We start from the raw sequence: 16227 nt of genomic DNA on the forward strand, positions 1-16227 counted from the left end.
GATACAGATGAGGATGATGAACACGTCTTTAGTGTGTATGCAGAAGATGAACAAGACGACAACGTTGAGTCAGGCATAAATGAACAAGTTTTAAAAGAATATATCGATCAATATCCGATAATGTCTCAAACGTACATTAAAAAACATTGGGGAAATGACAAGGAAATCGACAAAGTATACGGTCCCATATATTATGGAGTATCTTCAAGATGGTTCCTAGGCCAAAAGGAAATCGATTTTGACAAGCGTAGCGGATACATAAAATTGGCTGGGTATCACCGGAAAGGAACACCCGGTATATATGAACTTTTATTTCTCGACATACCTGAAAATTATAATGCTAAGGATTGGAATGTATAAAAAAATATTTTGAATTTATCGAGCGCTCACAAGAATTCGACTGGGCATCTAAAAGGCACACAGAGATACAAGTACATCAACATAATCAAACCGTTGTTTCCTACAGCAGCAAATCGTCGTAAAACAGGTACTGAGTTTTTTCAATCTAAAACACCTCTTACTACTACTACTTCGATGACATCATGTCTACCCAAAACGTCACCTCTTGCAATGACATTCAATACGAAACCCATTCAATACATTTATTGGGATGATCCCAACGAGCTATGCGAACGTCTCAAATTATTGCTAGCCTCTCGAGATGCAGGAAATACTTCACACAACAATGAAATCATTGCCATTTTGAATGGACTCAAAGAGGCAAAAATAATTCTATAAGACACACTATGTTCTCCAATACATTATCATTTTCAAAATGGTTATCGATAAGTTTGGACGTAGCGACAGTAACAGAAAGCGAAAATTGCCAACCCCCTCTGGAGGATGTTTATTGCATTATACCTCAGATGGTAATATTCATTGTGGTGATGTGAAATTGTGTCATGTGAAGAGCCCCACCACTGATTACGATGTTGCTAATAAAAAGTATGTGAATGGAATCGATAAAGAACTTGCTTCATTTATATATCAACTATTTCAGCAACACAAAAAAGAAATGACCCAAGTAAATAAAAAACTTACCAAATTTCAAGGTGACATCTCCAAGCAAATCATCGAAATAAATTCGAACGTACAATCAACTATCAAGATAATCAAAAAGATACAAAATGAAGTTTAAGCATAACTATAATACCATAATATCTTCACCATCAGTCGTCATGACTTCCAAAGACAAGATTCAACTTGTCAACGAACTACATAAACAAATTAGAAAAAAGTATCCTCGACGCTGTACAGTTATCAAAGGAATAATAAATAACTTATGGCAGATGGACTTGTCTGAGATGAGATCGTTCACTCACCAGAACCGAAATGCCAAACTGATGCCATAGATTGTTTTTCGAAATTTGTGTGGACTCGACCACTGAAATCAAAAACGGGGGAGGAAATTACGAAAACGTTTGCGGATATCTTGACACATGGAAAAATTTACAAACTGATCAAGGTAAAGAATTTTACAACAATAAGTTTCTAACTTTGATGAAAAAACATGGAATAAATCACTACAATACGTACAGCATCACTAAGGCTTCTATGGCTGAACGTACCATTAGAACGTTGAAAGAAAGACTTTTTAAATATTTCAGTCTGGATGGCACCTACAAATGGTTGAATGTCTTGCCTGAAATCTCAAAATCCTACAATGATACACGACACTCGAAGACGGGCATACAACCTTCGAAAATCACCAAAACCAACGAAAAACAAATTCTCAAATCAACATACACCCATTTGAAAATAACTGGACCGAGAAAATTCAAAGTCGGTGATGTTGTACGACTTAGTAAGGCGAAACACGTTTTCGAAAAAGGCTATTCGCCCAATTGGACTACAGAATTATTCAAAATTATCAAAGTCAACATTACCAACCCCGCCACCTTTATGCTAGAAGATATGCAGGGTGCACTTATTAAGGGTGCTTTCTATGGGGAAGAATTACAAAGAACTGCAAATCCTGATATATATCTCGTGGAAAAAGTCTTGAGGAAGGAAGATAAAAAAAATTACGTTAAATTGCTAGGTTTGGATAACAAACACAACAGTTGGATCGAAAACGTCGATTTTGTATAGAATCTTATGAAAAACAAGCTCATTGACAATGTATTGGGAGGGCCTATTGTGAAAAAATATTTGTGTGTTTAATAAACGCACAATATCTGAAATGGATCACGTGATCTGAAGCAATAAGTGCGCATACAAACACAGATGGATATCCAGTTTGAAAATGTCTCTTGATAGTGGTTAAGGTAGTGAAGTTGAAGTAATGTTCGACAGTGATGGTGAAGATTACAATGGAACTCTGAATGCGATAGACAGAGCGTTGGAGCAATACGAAATGGTTGCTCGAAACAAACATCAATTGCTGTTGATGGCATTCCCCATGTCATCTTATGAAATTCGATGTGGCCTAAGTCCATGCAGAGACTTCAGCCCATGTATAACTTTGCAGCAGCAGTTCTCCATTCGTTCCATCAACCCTCATTGACATCCTGCAACAAATGAAAGAAAATTTCTTTGAATCACAGATCGATGGATATGTAGACGAATATGATCCAATTACAACACGTTGCGGGGATTACATTTACGTCACACAGTACATCGAGAGTAATACAAAACAAGTTTTCACTTCCAAGCACCCCACGAACATGGAGCTGTTTCAACGAGATGTAAACGAGATCCTGAATACTCACCTTGGTGTGCTATCTGACCGTATTAGAGATGGGTCGGTATTTGAGGAACGGTATTTTGGAGCGCGATTTTATGATACCGTACCGTCGGTATTCAAGAAAGATGCGCGACGGAATTTTCAATAGACGGTATCTATCGCAGAGTATCGTACCGCATCGTGTCGGGTCGCCTCTTGGCCTCTCAGTTCAGTTCCTACTGTTCCTAGTAGAAACACGATACTTACGTATAACGTATTCTGTACCATTTCTCTCTGTCGTGGTGGGTAAAGTAAGAATGGAACACCATCGCGATATATCATCCGCAAGCTGTTATGGATCTTTTTGGCACATGTATTACCCCCAATTGAGTATTAGGCGGTATTGGTCGATATTCAAAGCAGTCAATTATTGTTTGGTTGAGTTCGATATGAAACATTTTTTATTTGAATGATTTGTCATCAGGTAAATGAGATATATGAAATAAAATTAAAAATTTACTTCATAAAATTAACAAAAAATCAAATATAAACACAAAGATAAAATGAATAAATGAAATCAAACAAAGTAAAAATTCTATATGAAATAAAAACCGAAAAGCAAATGTTCTAAAATAAAAATGAGCTCACAATAAGGTAAGTACCTACACGAAATTAAATAAAAAACCTATCTATACTATAAACTCACAAAAATATCAGTCAAGATTCAAGGATGAGTTTATCTGATGAAATAACTAAATGAGCGCGTGAATTAAATAAACAAATACATACATTTGCAGAGTTATTTGTGGGAAAGAAATTTGAAATTTGAATCGGAGTATAGTTCATTGAAGCCGATATTTCTACAGGCTCAACTGAAAATTAACCCAAGTTAAAATTTTAAATAGAGCCCTGTACATTACATCAGATCAGTTGATGAGATTTGAAATTATCTTTTCGAGGTTATAATGCAAGTGACTATTTTTATTCAAAATGACGGCGTAGGAGTCATTTCCTCCAAATTCAATATGGCCACATAATGTTTTTACAATATTTCAACCATGAAACCACTATATTGAATTTGAAAAGAATGGCTGCTATGTTGTCATTTTGAATAAAAATAGACACTTGTGATATAACATTCAAACAAGAATTTTATATTCTTGAAACAGTATACAAAGTTATATTCTATTCTGTTTTATGACTGTTGTAAACTGTCCAGATGGTAGAGAACCAGAACAGGCCCTGAGATTCAATTTCAAAGCTTCTACAACCTATAACGCAACGGCGATACGCATGACGTTCCATGCTTAGTATGGTCGTTCCTTCTCATAAAGTTTCGCTATGGAGTATTCATTATTTAATCGCGGTATTTTGTCGCGGTATTTTCCAGTCGCGATGGAGTATTCATTATTTAATCGCGGTATTTTGTTGCGGTATTTTCCATCTCTAGACCGTATCGCTATGCTGGATGCTTTGAACTTCTGTGATTATTATCGAGGTATCTTAAATATAAGACAATCATGTTTACGTGAAAATGAAACTAATTTAACTTTGGAAGAAATCATAGAAGAAATCATGTCAAGCCTCAGCTTTAGAAAGTCTGTATGCTGATGCTTTACGTGAATATTTATTTTATTATAAACAAAAAATAGTGTATGATTTATGTAATGAATGAGAAAATGTTGTAATATTTGTTTCATTTAATGTATAAGGTGAAAAAAAATTCAGCTTCAAAATGTTGTTTGATGTAATAAAACACCAAAATTTTAATATATTCCATTCAAATCATATCAACGTGTACATGTACAATAATAAATAGTATACAAAAACTGAAATACTCGAACATATTTCTGTTTGCAGCCAATTCTTGAAAAGTTGGTGGTCTCTACCGCTGTTGAAAATTCTCAGAGTAACACACACCTATCAGTCATATTCAAACAAGGACAAAATTTATCAGTGACTCACATCAATAGAAATAAAATCCAAATGATAACCTTATTTCAAGCTATAGTGCCCCCAAGGTAAAGCCTATTTTCACCTGCTTGATACTGAAAACGTTGTGAGCGTATGATCGAATAGTAAACTGCTCACATGTTTTTTCTTTAAAATTTCTGAGACACTCGATATAATCTTTAAAATCAATTTTACTTTTGACTACATTATATCGAATTCCTTTTAATTTTTTGATAACTTTTCCACCCTGCACCTTGTAGGTTCACATTTTGGAACATAACCCTGCAAAGTGCGTGATGATTTTACCATTTGCCTCCTCTTTCATCAAGCCCGAAATTTTTTTATTCACAAGTGGAATTTGATATGAATAATCGAAAGTATTGAATTTTGATGAGTTCTTTTTAATGAGTTCTGAATAGACGACTCCACACGTTATTTCGTAGATGAAGCTATCTGTATCTGTATACATTAACTTGCGATTTTCTATACCTAGAGTGGGCACCATGAAATCGTAATGGAAATCAAACATGCATGTTTTTCAAATATCTAATATTGCCATTCTGATGTCCAGGGGTTTATTGAAAACAAGTTCAGTCTTTTTCAATTCAATAGCCACCAAGTCTGTATCGAAAACGGTTCGACTCTGAAATCGAGGGCTCGCAATTAAATTTTTGGCGCCATAACGACCGTTCCAGGAATTCACAAGTTTGACCACCCTGTGTAACCGAATGTTTTCCGTCGTTTTCCCAAAAATAGCATTTACCATTAGTTTATATAGATTTTTACCAAAAGAACTGGTAGCTGCAGCAAGTATTCAAGTCAATGTAGGGACGCAACCATGCAGATTGTTTGAATTCACAACCCGATGAATTTTGGTTAGAATCAAACCGTTTTTCAATGCTTGTTTCAAGTTGCGATAATGCAAAATATATTTGTCTTTATTATACAGGGTTACCCATTATTATTTTTTTTTTGAATTTGGTGGTGCTTGATGTTCTGGACAGAACGGAAAATCTTTATGTAAATCATGTAATCTTTCGGGGTATTCCAAATCAACTCCAATATGTAGCCTTCTGATGCATTGTCAGGAATTTCAGTTACATCTTTATCAAAATTTTCCACCCACTGAAAACCGTCGTAAGGCAAAAATTCTGACATTGCTCACCCATATAAATACAAAAAATATTTTGAAGGTTTTTCGGGATTGCATGCTTCCATATATTTATTATTTTCTTCTGAATATCTATTTGAACAAACCCATATTCCGCCCCTTATCTCCTTTTCTACAAACATAATCATGTCAATGTCTTTTGAAATTTGTAATTTACACTTCGTATACTTCAACATGGCATCCCACGTGTACCCAGGCATAGTATAATACCATGCGGGGTCCAACTCATTAGTTGCTATGCTTTTTTGACGAAAATTTTCAAAAACGTCTGAAATATCTGTTTTCAAATATAGGTCCGCATACGATCCCAAATTTGTAATTTCGAATGATTCCCAAACATTTTGTGCGTTAGCATATTTCTCTTCTGTTATGTATTCATCATTTAATTCATTATAGAATTCTTCTCGTGATGGTAACTCGGCGATGTTCACTTTTTCCATGCTATCCATATAATCATATGGAAATACCCCTTCCTGGTGAGAAGAGCGAATTTCTCATCATATAAATGACTAAATTCTTTCTTTAAATTTTCTAAATCATTCATATCCAATGTGGATACTAATTCATCCAACAATGTTCCCATGAATCAATCGAAAAGAATTTATAAAATCAAAATTTAATTTTAGTTTCAGCATCCTTCTGTGTGAAGGAAATGTATTTTTCTTTATTTGAGGGAAGTATTCTCACACAGCCTTTTTTGCGATATATCTGATAATGAAGTGACTGTCGTATGCTGAAAGATTATGAAAAGTAATGGGTACCACGAATAATTTTCGAATGTTGACATTACAAGGGGCTTGGTGCGCTAAACCGCGAAACGCCCCCGTATAGTGATCGTACACAATAACATCTTTGGGAGCGAACGGTTTTTCGCAAATATCACAAGTCGTTGCAGCACCGATATTATTTAAAGGCACTGTCATCGGCTCAATGTTCTCTATTTTTGATCCAACAGATTTTGCAATATCAGACAACTCATCGGCAAACCATTTCATACAGTCTTCACCTCGATAGCTTTTGAAATGAGAAAGACTGTCGTCATAGGAACACTTGAAGTAGTAGTCTGCACTGAAAGGTATATGTTTTTTATTTTTAGTTTTGTTAGATATGCTTTAGTTACATTTCTCCAACAATGGCTCAACATCAGCAATAATTATAAACGGGCATTTTTGTTTATAAACATAATTTTGAAATTCCACATAATCATATGTAGGAAAGGAAATTTTACAGTCATTCACTTTTTCGCACAAAACAGTATGATCATTTATTTTTTGCTGACTTGAAAAATAATTGAGTCATCTATCACAAAAAAACTTTTGTCCTCTATGATTACTCATTTGTTTTGAAAATAGTATAGACATGTCTTTGATCCAACAATAATGCAATTTAATTTCAGTCTCGTCATCATCATTAATAGGTGGAGCCTCATAATCGTTCAATTTTGGAAAATATTTTATTCGAATTAATAACAAATTAACATGTCTGTCTCATTTTGTTTCCGTGAGTCTGGCAGGTACTACTACATAAAATGATTTTTCCTTTACTTGATTCAATTCCAAAGTGTAAACATTAACAGAAATAATATGATTGAGTTTTTCAAATTTGGAAATTTCATGTGAGTATCCAGCCCTGTAGTATTCAAAACTGTAGAATGGTGTGGATATTTTGACACTCTCTGTGAATTTATTGCTACAGGATACAAGGCGCTAATAATACTCCGAAAGAAGCACATTTCGTCATCGTTTCGTACATAAATGCATGCCTGCTTCCTTGCGATTTCTTGCAGCAGTGGAATGAAAGAAGAACCGTTACCAATCACATATTCATTAATTGCTACTTCCAACAAAAGAATTTTACTCAAAGCCCACCTCGACAGTTGTTTTTCAAATTCGCCTAATTTATTCAATATAACATCCACAGGGTTTTCATTGTACCAAGCAGTCAAGTCCGTACCTGAATCGATAACTTTATTTGGTGTACTGAAATATTTACGATGAACAATTTCTTCATCATTCTCTTTCTTAATAAAATATTTTTTCCCCAACCGAAAATTTAATTTCTTTTATAACAAAACGCATTTGCTTATATGTTCATCAATGAATTGTATAGCTTGTCTTGCAAAATACTCTGAATAATTATCTCTAATGACTAAAAAAGGTAATTATCAATTACCGACTTGATTTTTGAAATTTGGATTATATTTATTGACATGACTCACCGATATTTTGTTCACAAATGAAATTTTTGGTGTGATGAGTAGGTTTTGTAAGCTGCAGAGAATTGAATCTCGTTCTGTGGACACTGATGAGATGGTTCTGGAAGCTGTTGAGATTAAAGTTCGTTCTGGAAAGGTTGCTAAGACGATTTTGGATGTAGTTGTTGAGACGATTCTGAAGTTATACTGCACACGTTGATGTAGTGTTCTGAAATAAATGCAATCTTCAATACAAACATACACCAAATGAAAATAAAATTCGAGAGTGGGGGTAATGTTATCATGGAGTGATTGTGAAAAATGAGCGAGCTACAGTTATAATTGAAAAAATCAACTGTCATCCAAAACAACGAATTTAAAACACATATTCTGCACGTACTAAATGAAGAAAAAATATTGAAAACACTTCTTTATGCGGATCGTATCTATGAATGAAAAAATTTTTGAGTCGAACAAAATATATAGTATACAACCACAAACTCTATACATATATTGAACAGAGAAAAAATGTGAAGTCAGTACTAACCTTAATTTCGTATAATTTCAAAAGAAACAACACGACAGCGTATTTTCCTTATGAAAAATTCTTCTAAATGGGAGTGATACTCCTCCGTCACTCGGTGTGGTAACAAATTGTTATTGTTGTTAATTGGTTTCCTCACCACGACTGAACTTGAATTTCAGGAAATCCACCTGAGAGAAACCAAAAATAAAAAAACAGTTAATGTTTCAAATTATACGAACACTCTCTCAATAAACGACAACATGAATGAACGTTATTCGTTACTTACTCTGTGTTTTATTCAACTAGAAAGCTGCTCACAAAATGATCTTCTGTTTACTACATAATAAATGTGTATATAGACAAGATATGGCATTGTCAAAGGCAAATAGATAAAATACGAGAAAAACTCTTATTCAGCTTGGATGATTCTCGAGTAAAATTCATAATCACGTTTTCCGGTTATGGGGCTGCCATTTGACAACAAAACAAATTGTACGATACGTAAATACCTCTGAACTGTTTTGTATTACAAAATAATTGAAAAAAACGTTAACCCTTAAAAAGTATGTATAAAAAACTCTCAAGTAAATCAAACTAAGAAAAGTTTTGGAAAATTAATGATAATTCAATAACAACTCTCACCACCTTTGAATTACATTAAATTTGAATAAATTCATTTGTGAAAAAGTCAAAAACGTATAAAAAATCTTGCAATAAAAATTCATGAAGTGAGCATGAAAAACACTTAGTTTCAAATAGAATCGTTGCACGTATTACTGGTATCACCTTCAACTGATACAACTAACTCGCGTTTCGCCTCGCAGGAGGTATTTATGGAAAAATAAGTGATGACAAATTATGGAATCAAACAAAGAGCCTTTGTTCCGTCACTTTGAAAACGCATATCTCTGGATGCTGATTCAGCATTGACAGTGATCAATGTCACCTTGGGTAAGAATAGGAAAATAGGTGATGACATATTATGCAATCAAAAAAAGAGCCTTTGTTTCGTCGCTTTGAGCCATATGTCTGGCTTTATCGATAAGTGATAGCGATAATTCTGCATACCTATATTATATATTCTCACCAACTTGAAATAAAACGAAAAATTTACTGTTTCAATCAAAATATTCATTTTTTTATTAAATTCCATAATTTCACAAACTACACTTAAACGATTTGATCTCCACTAACTTAAGTTAGTGGAGATCAAATCGTTTAAGTGTAGTTTGTGAAATTACTATGGATCTTCATCAAGTAACGGCCGAATCAATCAGAAAATTCCATAATTGTTTTACAAATCTAATCAAAATACATGCTAACATCGTATATCCTATGATAATTTTATAAACGTCAAATTCCATTTGTGACTTATTTTTCTCTTGCCTCGTTGAGTGTTCTGGAACAAATTCAACAGTTTTTTGTATCTAACTGACGAAGATCTTGAAATATCAACTTCAATTCACATTTGAATGGTGTATTCTTTGGAATTGTGCCTGAGCAAATACTGCTAACTGAATCTCATGAACTGATGTGAAACAAATCTATTTCCATTGTTTACATCTATAAACACTAGCCTTTACGCATATTTCCTTGGAATTTCACCCACATACGTATATTTATTTATTTTTATTATAAAGTGTAGTCATTAATTTTGGAAGTTTAGAACCGGGCGGTATTCGATGTTCAGCAGCAAATGAAAAGTCTTCATGTGAATCATGAAGTTTCTTTGGGTACTCTAAATCTACTTGAAAAAAATAACCTTCTGGCGCATCGTCTGATATCGTCATACGTTAATATAATCATCATCATCATCACTTTTTGATACAATGCCAAATTTATCAACATTTTCAATCCATTTGAATCCCCATGAGAGTAAAAATTCACTCATAGCCCACCCATAAAGATTGTTCACATCTAAATGAAGAATAAACTTAGATGAGTTTGAAGGATCATAATTCGGCATATATTCATTGTTAGCATCTGAAAATCGGTTGCTGCAAACAGATATTCCACCTCTTATGCTTTTTTCTATGAATAAAATCATATCAACATCCTTCAATGATTCTAATTCACACTTTGTATGCTTCAACATGCAATCCCACGAATATCCAGGCATAGTATACCATGCAAGTGATATTTATCTCAATATTTTTACCTGAACTGCTCAAAAATATCTCCAAGAAGTAAAATGTCTGTTTTTAAATACAAGTCACTGTATTCCCCCAAATTTTCACATCTGAAAGTATTCCAAACCTTCTGAGCATGGGCATACATTTTTTCGCTAATGTGTTCATCACACAATTTATTATAAAAATGTTCAATTGATGGTATTGAAGTTTCCTCCAATTTATCCAAACCATCAATATAATCATAACAAAATACATCTTTACAAGTCAATAAATGAAATGTATCATCATCCAAGCAACTGAATTCTCGTTTAAGTAGTTTTTTTTCAGATACATCTAAAATTGTAGCCAATTTATCGAGGGCTCCTGAAAATCTTAATGAATTTATGAATCTGAGTTTGATATTGTTTTCATCTGAATGTAGAGTGAAAGAAATATACTTTTCCTTATTAACGGGTAGTAGGGTCAAATGACCTCGTTCACATAAATCGCTAATCATAAAATGACTAACACACGCACTCAAATTATGAAAAACTACAGAAACGACTAACAGTTTTTTTAAATTCAAATTGCGGGCTTGATGTGCGTATCCTCTGAATTGACCTGTAAAATGATCGAGTTCGCCAACAATCACATCCGTAGCTGAAAAGCTTTTTTCACAAATATGACATATTGTCACCTCACATGAATTAGGCTTCTCCACTACAGGTACGATTGTTTTCATTTTCATATTTATCATTTTTGAAATTTCAGCCATTCCATTTGCAAACCAATTCATAAATTTTCTCCTCTATAACTATTGAAATATGATAATTTATCATTGTATGAGCATTCCAGGTAGTAACCTGCACTGAAAGGTACGTGTTTTTGATATTTCTTCGTTTTTCTATCGGAATTAACATTAGAATCTGCGAAATATTTCAACTGACATTCAAAATTAGCGTAAATTATGAATAGGGTAGATTTTTTGTATACAAAATTTCTGAAAGCTACATGATTGTATTTAGGAACCGACATTTTACAATTATTCTAATCCAAACAATATTCCTCATTTTCAGTTGATTTACTTTCACTAGAAAAATAATTTACGCAGCGGTCACAAATGAATATTTTACTTTTTTTAGCTGACATCTGTGAACCAAGTAATTTCCCTAAATCTTCAATCCAATAATAATGAAATTTGATTTCAAACTGATTATCATCATCATCATAATCATCTTTTGGTGGAGCATCGTAATTATCCAACTCTGGAAAATATTTGTTTTGAATGAGAAGCAAATTTACATATACTGCAAGCTCATTTTCCGTAAGTCTACCAGGTACTACGTTATAAAAAAGTTTTTTCTCATTTTCAATCAATTCCAGCGCAAAAACATTAACCGATATATTATTCAATTTTTCAAATTTTGACATATCGTTTAAAGGCATAGGTCCTTTCGATTTCGCTGTGAACAATACAGCAGAAGAATGGGAATAACTCGTTGCTCGATCTGAATTTTTACTAACAGGATATAATGCACTGACTATTGCCCAATAAAAACATGACTGATCAGAATTTTTTCCATCAATACACACCTTTTTATTTTAAATTCCTTTTGGTAGTTCGATGAAGGATGAATCGTTGCCTACTTCTAATTTATTGATATTTACTTCTAATGAAATCACTTTAGATAACGCAGCTCCTGAACCTAGTTCGGAAAACTCGGATATTTTCATGAAAATCTCATCTTTGATATTTTCAGCAAAGCAAACATATAAATCAGTCGATGAATCTATAACAGCATTTTTAGTATTAAAATATTTGAAATCATAAATTTCATGAACGTCGTCATCTCCCTCCGTTATTTTTTCAACAAACTCTCCACAAAATGTAGTATTGACTTTAATCAATGTGAAAATTTTCAAAATCTTTGAATGCATCATCTGAAAATTGTCCTTAATCCTTATGATATAAATCAATTATTACCCCTCTTCTAATCCGGCTCTTGAAACCTGACCATAACATTTTCCCATTTGACTCTACTTGGTGAATCCAACATGTCATTTGTAATTCAAAATCAACTTCCGAAAATGTTTGAAATGTCCCACATTAGTTTCTAATTTTTTCATTGAGCCGATAAGTAACGCATTTGCTTTGATGATTTCATTACATTTTCTAATTTGGATATTCAAACGTTTCATCCATATCTGTATGTCTCTGTTTTTGAAATATTTATCAAAAATTGAATTACGAACTCTTTCAATATGTTGTAACAAATCGTCTGACTGTTTGATTATTCTACACATTTTTAAAATACAAAATACAATATGGCTTTCCAAAAATAAATATATCACTTACTCTCTTTCATTTCTTCAAAAAAACTTCAACTCTCCACTATTCTGAATGAATCAGCTGGCTGAGGTTTTCCCACGTTGATAGTTCCCTCGTAAACTAACGAATACTTTCCTCCAGTGAATTCAGTCAAACTTGCTTGTGACCTCTGTTGCCGACAATATTTTTTGGGGTTCTCCCTCAGGTATATTCTCCAATTTCAATTTACTCTTTTTTTCTGTAATTGAAGTGATGTTTAGTTCAGATAATTCCATCTGTAAAAATAAAAATGATTGAAGCTACAAAAACAATGATATTTTTTAAAAATAATTAATTACTTAATTGTAGCACTCAAATAATATTTATGAAAACTCACCTTGATTATTTTAAGGTTTTTTCATCTCAACAAAACACACAGCTTGACTGTCTGACTTCGACTGCTCGACTGAAACTTTGATTACACAGCATTAAAGTTTCTAGTATTTTTATACGATAGTGGTTATCGGTGTCCACACCCATGTGATTGCAATATAAAACATTCTGAAAAAAACGTTGAGATAAGCAATTCAATTGTTTTAAGCTATATTTTCTCACATAATGACTGCTTGCTTCAACTGCGGTGTGAGAAATATCAAGTTACAGTACTTCCTGCAAATATGTGCGATTTGCAAGTTGATCATTCAACTTCTCATTTTACATCGTTTTTATTTCATAAAAAATTTTCATTTGATGAAAAAATGAATTACTATATAAATTTCCATCATATTGAAATGAAAAAACCCGTATATTCATCAAATTTTTATATCACATGTGGATTCAATTTTTTCTGAACAAGTTTCAATATATTTTTCACAATTAAAATGAACTTACATGCTAATATTACGTATACCATTGTAAAAACATTCTTCATTTCATTTTTCATATTCTCTATGTTAGTTATATTGAATAAAAGTAGTTTCTTATCCATATCTCTGCCGATTATTTCCAATAACAATCTCAATGGGTTGAATACGTTTCAACGGATATGTTGATGACAAAACACTTGCTTCTTGCTGTCGATTTATTCCTTCAGGATTCCACTTTTTATGGTTCCACGATAGAGAAAGGTTGTCTAGTTGCTTTGTAATTTCAGTTCTATCTTTAAAAAAACTTATTTTTTTCAATGAACAATTTCTCTTCCAATTTTTCTAATTTGGGTTTATACTCTTTCGAAGACATTTCGGTTGATGCTGAGAGTTCTCATGTAGATCACCGATTAAATAGGTGAGATGTGAGCACAATTAAAATCTTCTTGCTCCACTACTCCTGATGACGTGAACTTGGTTAAAGAAGATACTGCTCAGTGTTTTTCTGATATATTGGATCACAGGTTGAAACGTTAGACCCTCGTTACCGTTCTTTTTTTTCTCAAACGATATGTTTTGAGGCACTCTGTAGAATTTTTCCGTTATATTCATCTTGATTAACGTCTCCTGATGATGCTAATTCGGTTAACGAAAATGCTGCTCAGTGTCCTTCTGGCATGTTGGATCGCACGCTAAAACGATAGAGCTCCGTGGAAATCACATGTTTTTTCTTAAATGCTACACCCTGTATACCTCGACGGCAGCCATTTTTTTTACGTTGGTAGCCATGTTTTTTTCTTTAACGCTGTACTGAATGTCTGAATGTCTGGCGTCATGTTTTTTTCTTCAAGCCGATTTTTCCTTCATTATTATTATTATACCATTATTTTTATAATTCATCCGTGTCGGTATCACGCTTAATTTTTACGCGCCAATTCAAACAGCTCTTACTGCCCTTCTAACATGTCGGATCGCACGTTGAAACATTAGACCCTGCTAATAATCGCCGTTGACGAGGTCATTTTTCCCACGCTTAATTTAAAAAAACCGGCAACGCCTCATAAGCCACGTCGCCCCCATAAACAACGCTTTATTTTACATCCGAAAACACCGAACTGTTGCGCTGCTATCTTTGAAACGGATCAGCTCGATACCATATCCATCTCTCTCACACTCATATGACAAACCGACCCCTCTTACTTCTACACCCACGCTCTTTTGAAAACCCATCCTCTCGCTCTGACACACACTCTTATGCAAAAACAAATTTGAGGATATGTGCAAACATTGAGGCACCTTCCGCCTTGTATTTCTACTCACCGTATAGAAGTAAACACAAGTAAGTTTATCCTTCTTTCCATTAATATGTTCCAAATAATCTACTGTAAATAGCAAATATGTCTATTCTTACATTCTGTCTGTCATCAATAGCAAAACACATTAGAATTTCATTCGATTGACACACTTCATAATTAGCAAACTAGGCAATCCAAAACTACGAAATCTGTATTTTATACTGAAGTTTCAATTTACAACAAGCAACCCAATAATATAAAAAAGTTATTTGAGAAAAACGATTCAAAACCACTGAATAAATGTTTGCTAAACTATTTCTTTTTTGTCTCTCATCAAATTCTGATTCAATCTATTCAATACCATTTGTTTCGATGAAGTGGGCATCAAGTCACACTTATTCTACAATATAGAAAAGGATAGAATATTTGGTCTTGAGGAATTATTGAACAAGAAAACGGCTTCTCTAGCAGAATATGAATTTCAATAAACCTTTTTTCGGGACACCAAAACAAATTGATTTTCTGAAAAAATATTTTTCAGCAAATTTACAAGAAGCAAGCAAGAAAGAAAAAACACAACTAGACAAAGGAGAATCATTGAGGGGTGGCAGATAACAATTTTGGCATTTCTGCAACTTTGGGAAAACCTACTTAGTGGAGCACAATTGTACATATTGACGAGGAATATAAATCAGAACTGTGTGTAAAATTATTTTGGTCGACTGAGAAATACTTATGGAAATGCCAGAAACCCACCTCCTATCCAAATTTCCAGAGCTTACAAAACACATTTACTCTTCAGTATTTCACAAAGGCAGAAGGAATTAGGTGTCCAGAAGATACTAGTGAGAGTCTACGTAATATAATAGATGCTGACATAAATAAAATGAAGATTCTTGTGGAAGTTCCAAAATATCCCTATAAACCTTTGAGAGTAGAGACAAATGATTATAGAACTCTAGCCACTCCTGAAGGCAACAGCTTGGGCTATGTTTGTGGATATCTTTTGGGAAAATGTACAAATTTTGCCACGGTGGCTACACCACACAGAATGAAACAAATGTATACAAGGCATACAGTAATACATGATCCAAACAGTTTGGAAGTTTATATATGCCTCCAGATTCATTTTTACAAA

The 16227-nt window shown here is 33.4% G+C and overlaps 1 long non-coding RNA gene across 1 annotated transcript; it reads right to left on the reverse strand.

The window, feature by feature from the left end:
- Positions 1-9794: 9794 nt before the first annotated feature.
- On the reverse strand, positions 9795-13640 carry LOC141486909 (uncharacterized). Its single transcript, XR_012468106.1, has 3 exons — positions 13326-13640; positions 12977-13224; positions 9795-9908 (listed from the first exon to the last, which is right to left on the reverse strand). It is a non-coding gene; the product is annotated as an uncharacterized lncRNA (long non-coding RNA).
- Between the last annotated feature and the right edge of the window lie 2587 nt (positions 13641-16227).

The sequence above is a fragment of the Leptinotarsa decemlineata genome, unplaced genomic scaffold, assembly GCF_025532065.1.
Source record: "Leptinotarsa decemlineata unplaced genomic scaffold, Ldec_3_MD MMD2_tig00026375_RagTag_RagTag, whole genome shotgun sequence".
In the NCBI taxonomy this organism is placed as follows: Eukaryota; Metazoa; Arthropoda; class Insecta; order Coleoptera; family Chrysomelidae; genus Leptinotarsa; species Leptinotarsa decemlineata.